The sequence below is a fragment of the Rhamphochromis longiceps genome, linkage group LG18 (assembly GCF_057381845.1).
Source record: "Rhamphochromis longiceps isolate RC_006_pf linkage group LG18, R_longiceps_female_GT1.1, whole genome shotgun sequence".
In the NCBI taxonomy this organism is placed as follows: Eukaryota; Metazoa; Chordata; class Actinopteri; order Cichliformes; family Cichlidae; genus Rhamphochromis; species Rhamphochromis longiceps.
In genome coordinates, this window is record NC_140574.1 from 3,072,957 (window position 1) to 3,079,410 (window position 6,454).

Genomic DNA, 6,454 nt, shown 5'->3' on the forward strand with positions numbered 1-6,454 from the left:
TGAAAAGAAGCTTCTCACTGTAGCTATAAGTTCTTTTACTGACCCATCAAAATTTCAAAAATCTCACATCTGCACCTACATCTACAGAGCATCACCAGTTAAGCTAACATGCATGTGTGGACAGTGGGAGGAAGAACAACAACTCCAGAAGTGTTGGTGTTTGGAATGAACCGCAGCAGAAATGCACAGGAATAGCTCATCCTGCAGCACGGCCTCAGGTGGCATTAAAATGTTTTCAATGAATCCTTCAAAATCATTAAAAGGTTCATATAGTGCATTTTGCATATTTCGTTTCCTGGATCTCAGAGCGGCTGCGCTGCACTGTCTGCTAGTTAGCAATAACATGGAGACCTACAGACTTAATGAAATTTGGCTACCAAACCATGAGGGCTGAAACCTGAGCGCGAACGTAGACGAGGCACCGTCTGTTTGCTGCTTCACTCGGTGCCATAACGATGGCATCGAGGCACAGCTGTTTAAATCAAACCAAACAACTTGTGTCGGTAACTTTCAGGAATTTGTGGGTTTGGTTTTCTGTTGATTATTTTCAGAATGTCTTTTGGTTCCATTTAACTTCACTGAACAATAAAACCTTAAAATTCAAAGTGTAAAACTTGCATTTTACCTGTTTGGCCAAACACAGCATGTCTAGTCCTGCATCAAGCAACACTTTAAATATGAACCTTTTACTCACTTCAAACATGTTCGTGCAGTTACTGTGAAGTTCAGTGATTAGTAATTAGATTGACAGAAATGAACTTTCACTGCACTCTTGTTACACAGAGTCACAGTCTGCGGCTGAAGCTGGAGAAAATATCTGTCATTAAAGAGCAAGAGTGCAGAGCTGTTGCATCATGGTCCGCATCAGTTCAGCGGGTGTAAACGCACCTGAAGGCTGCTTTTAGTCTCATTATTAGCCAATCATCACCCATCCCTGTGTTTGTATTTATGACAGGGTTCATTTCATCCCTGCTCTCTGCTCCCACAGCTGCATTTAGGTGGTGTGGTTGTGCAGCGGTTAGCGCCGTCGCCTCACAGGAAGAAGGTTCCTGGTTCGAGCCTCTCAGTGAGTGCAGGTGGTGATTCCAGGAACTCGGGCTTTCTCTCTCAGCCCAAAGACATGTGTAAGGTTGACTGGCTGAGGATGAAGAAGATAAAGTGTTTCACGTGTAAAGAATAAAGTGCTGTAGTTAAACTTGTAGTCTAGTGTACTTCGAGTGTTGGGTGAGATTAGAAAGTTATAAATACAAGCTCACAGTTGACATGTGCAATATTTGTTTTTAATGATGGGAGTGAGCTGCAATAATACTGCACAGTGAAGTAAGCCTCCACCAGGGGGCGACCTCCTACAAGAAAACCACCTCCGTGAATGACACAAATGTGCTCTGTCCTCTGCTCTTCATTCATTTCACTAAACACTTTTCAAACTATGTTAAATTATCTTCTTCTCACTTTGTTAATCTCGGGGCTGGATGTTTAATGATCTGTTTTCACCAACATTCTTGAATTAAAGCTCAGTCCTCATATTATCCCCCAGTGATCTGAGGGAAACATGAACACAAGCGTGTTTAGGTCTCCAGTAATCACATATATGCACAATATTGTTTTGCCATAACCTTTAAAATAAAAATGATTTCATGCCGTTAGTAATCAGTAATGCCAGTACTGTTAAATGTGCAAATTCAAACCACACAAACAAACACAACACTGATTAAAAGTTTCATTGAGAATTTAGTCATGGAAAATGTATTTACCGCCTTAGTTTAACCCAAACCACCTGGCACAGCATGTAGATGATTTTTAATATTATTAGTATGATTATTTAAAGTGATTTCAGCAAAGTGAAAGAGCCATGTGGCTATTTTTCAACCCTCGCTAGTAATTACAAACAATAAAACATAAAAGAGTAAAACTGTTGTAGATGAACGTGAGAATTGAAAGTGATGGCTCGGCCTGCTGGGTTTGCTTTATCATACTTTTTGAATATATAAGCAGTCTTGGATAATGATCGCCAGGAGAGCGCGCGAACACACCTTGTCAGGCGCAGACAATCAGCAATTAAGACCAGGTGACACCCAGAGACCGTTTCACTGCCGCCGCACAGAGAGCTGTGAGAGCGCGTTAATGGAGATGCAGTCCTCTAAAATAAATGATTTAAATTTAAAGCTGTCGGCAGTTTTTAAAGTCTTCAATCAAAACTCTCAGTGTGTAATTAATTTCTTTCTTCTGCTCCCCGACAGTCTGCAGAGGGACGGCATCAGAAAGAGGGAATTTTAATGGAATAAGACAAACTTTGCAAGTTATTAACTTTAAATTTCTACCACAGACTTGAAGTTGTTTCATTTTTGAGGCAGAATGACCCAGTTACGGTTCAAATCCAGCCGATTGCACTGGCAGCGTGCTCTCGCAGGGAAAGCTCTTACAGTGTGTCGGAGAGTTTCATCAACTTTCTTTTAAGGCTTTCTTTAATATGATGGATGTGATGAAATTTATATGACAGGATGTGATGAAACCATGTTACGCTCCACGCGTTTATTTCACTGTTTTCCTGTGTGCAGGAAATGCTCGCCTGAGTTTGGGAGTTTAACGTGACAGCTGAGCGCACTGTACGCGCCTTTGTGTTTCACAGGTCTCGTTAGACTCATCACCGCCTTATGTGAATAATTTACACCCTCGCAGGACATCAAAAGATCGCCCTCGTTACTTCTGGGCTGATCAAAGAGATCAGAAACGGGATTTTTTATGACCCTCAGCAGATCCGATGACCATAATATATTTATGGACAATGCCCGCTTCAATCGAAGCCATTGACTCGGTGGTTTCTTATTCATCTGCTCCGAGTTCTGCTTCTCAAATTCAATCTCTAACTCAGCCCTAAAAGCCAAAAACGCCCGTTCCCATGCCAGAAATGCAAATTCAGTTTTCGCCCGAGGGGACGCTCTGGAACAGCTCGCCCACACAACTTTAGAAAGAGTCGCTCAGCGAGAGTTGGAGTGCACAGGAACAGACCACAGGGGGTGAAACAGACTTTGGACAAAGGAACATTAATACACGCAAGCACATCGGATTCATTTTGAGGGCGCGCCTCTGCAGGAGCGCATGCACATAGCTTCGAGCTGGGTTTAAACCACAGACTGTACATAAAAGATGGACGCAGCCACGTGACATCACCCTCTGTTTTGTTGTTTGCTTTGTTTTGACACATTGAAGCCTCAGTTTTTTGTTCATTTGTATCTAGAAGTGATCAGATTTGGATGAGCACCGACCTGTCAGCAGAGCCAGTTTCACAATGATTTTGTCTTCCAACATTTATAAAAACAAAAATATCAGGATACGTCCTTCTGATTTATTTTTAACAGTCACTGATGATCGGTTGTACTGTCGGGGGACAAGGATCCGTTTATTGATCTTAAACACGAACATTTCAGGATATGGAGCCTTCGCCTCGCAGCTCGCTGACTTTCTGGAATAGAAACTGACGTTTCACAGCCTGAAACACAAACTTGAACAATCCTGCCTGAGCTTCTTTTTACAGTACACCACTGCAGGAGGCAACACAGCCCACAACAGATTCTTCTAACACTAAAAAATGAATTTGTTGTTTAATATTTTAAATTACAATCAGGCCTAAAATGATCACGTCTGCCATATTTTGTGGTTTTCATTTATTTTTTTGGCTCATTTCTTGTTTGTTTGTTTCCTGTAATCCTCAGTGCTTTCACACTGTCGTGGGCTTTACTTCCATTCTTTGTTCTGGGTTTTTTCATCTATTTGTGCTTCCTCGTCTCTTCCATGCTCCGTCCTCCTGCCGGTGTTCTCAGTACACGCTCTCGAGTGCGTCTCAGTTCCTGAAATGCATCATGAGGGGAGAGGAGGCTGTGGGAGGTGCTGTAATCGAGGACGCACAGGTGTATGCTTCGCACAGCTGGAACATACAAACAAGTTCTTTCGGTGCATGTGACTAAAAATGGATCCTATCTCTCTGGTTGATGTGATTTTGATCAAAAGCCTTAAATATAAAACATGAACAGAAGAATTTATGATGCACTTGGTGAAACTTTAAATTTAATTGGCATCACTTTCTAAACGAGGCTGTTTTTAAAGCATAGATATGTCATTAAGTTAAAGATGCGTTGCCTCGTCGGGTGAAGGCTCGAGGAGTCTCAGGTGTGCAGTCTGGATGGTCTGACCTGCCGTCATTAGCATCACCTGTGCTGAATTAACCAGTCACCCTGTTGTTCACCTGCCTCACACTGTACTGTTCTTTCCTCTCGAGCTGCTCGGCCGTCCTCTCTTCGTCCTTTGAGTTGTTTCATGTTCCTGCTCTTTTGCGCGCTCTCCACCCGCCTGTTTGCCACGCCGCCTGATTACCTGCGCGTGACCTCTGACTGGATAAAAGATTCAGATTTTATTCTCTCTGCCTCTTGTGTGTCCTGCATACTTAGTAAGTAATTTTCTGCTGGAAACTGGAAGCACGGTCGTATTTCTAACAGGCTGAGTTAGTTTAACAAGCTCCTTTGAGCCCCCCAAATTCACCCGAGTGGCATCGAGACCCCGCTGGTTAAAGGTCACATGGATATAATTATGACAATGCTCCTTATATGTTTCAGGTGGACTGCTTAAGTCCAAAAACAGCCCGTAACCTGAAGCATTTCTTCATTTTTGTCCTGATAACATCATTGATGCGTAATGACTGTAAGGGAGCACTTATTGTTGAGTTTCAGAGAGAAACAACGCATCAGTTTAAATTCTGACAACAGAAGAAGAAATGGTTCTGCGGGACATTTCCTTTGTCTGATTGGAGTGTGCTCTTTGCTGGGGTGTGGGTGGGTGGGGTGCAGTGAAAATAAATGGCTTACACGACGGAGATTTCCTTAAGTAGACTCAGAAGAAATCCACCTTCTGTTATTTATTTCAGCTGTTTCCTCTCAGCGGGGCTCAGCTCTTAACATAAGTAGCACATCTTAGTTCCTGTGTTTCTGCACCGCCGTCCTTCACGATGCCTTCGGCTGTTTTTTACATCCTGGGAATTAGTTTTGTTCAAAAGCTCCACTCCATTTGCAGCTTTTGGGGATTTGTCCACATTCTGTCTGTAGTGACAGTTTCACAGCAAGAAGCTGTATGGCTACAGGGTGTATGAAAGTATACAGCTTTTCAGCACGGTCGATAGAAAAAATGGCCACTTTTTCCTTTCTATTAAAACCATACAGATGCTAAATTTAGGTCACGTGTTTGAGTGCCTTGTATAAAATCATCTATGATCCTGCTGTCAGCTGATCTCTGAGAGCGTGAAAGAGACTTTGAGTGGAAAACAAAGTATAACTAATAAACTCTTTGTATGAATATTTAGGGTTTAGCCGATGGATGAGGGCGAGCTGGCCAACATGGATGAAGCTGTGTGGTGGTTGTAGGTAGCTGGATCTGATGTGGATCTGACCCTCTGATGTGTGGACGCCCAGAGAGCAGCAAACACTGGTAGTTCCTCTAATGTCCACTTTCACACTGACTCACATTTGAAATCATTTTTTATTCCAACAGCAGAATACACTTGTAGTTTGGAGTCTGGGCTTTTGGATAGCATAGTGGAGCCTCACTGGGAAATCTACATCATAACCTGATGTGCAGCTCCAGAGAAATGCAACCTGTGGCCTGTTCAGCTTCATCGATTCTTCATCTGCATTTCCGCAACTTTTTTGACACAGTTTTTGAATTTAACAGTTACACAAAAACAATCATCACCTGTGTATAAAGCATAAATGATCATAATCAAAATGTCAGCAGATTGTTGAAACTATCAGAATAATCATGAAGAAAGAGAAAAAAAGCTGTCGCTGCGTGTGAGACGTCAGGACAGCCACGCCGTAATGAAGACATAATGCACCACAAACGCATAAATGTGGGCAACGACACTGGTCACTGTGCAAGCTACATCATAGGCTCTACAAAGGTTCTCTGCAGAACTCTTGTGGTTCTGAAAGTAGAATGGGAGGCAGAGCCTTCAGCCCTCAGCTGTGGAACCAGCTCCCAGTTTGGCTTCAGGAGACAAAAACACCCTCTCTACTTTGAAGGTTAGGGTTCAAACTACTGCTGGATCAGCTGATCCTGAGCAGTCCCTTAGTTGTGCTGCTATAGGATCAGACTGCTGGAGGATCTCCCATGATCCACTGAGTCAATATAATTCAGTGTTTTCTGTCCCACAGTTTGTGTTAGTCCTCATCTCTATACTCTCTTTTCCCCCTTCTCGTCCCCTTACTCCCCCACATACTTACTGCAGATGGCCCCGCCCCTCCCTGAGCCTGGCTCTGTTGGAGGTCTCTTCCTGTTAAAATGGAGTTCTTTCTCCCTGCTGTCACCGAGTGCTGCTCATAGGATTGTCTGATTGTTGGCTTTTCCCTCTAATGCTGTAATACTTTACATTGGAGTGAGAGGGTGCTCAGGTGTTCAGTGGGACAGA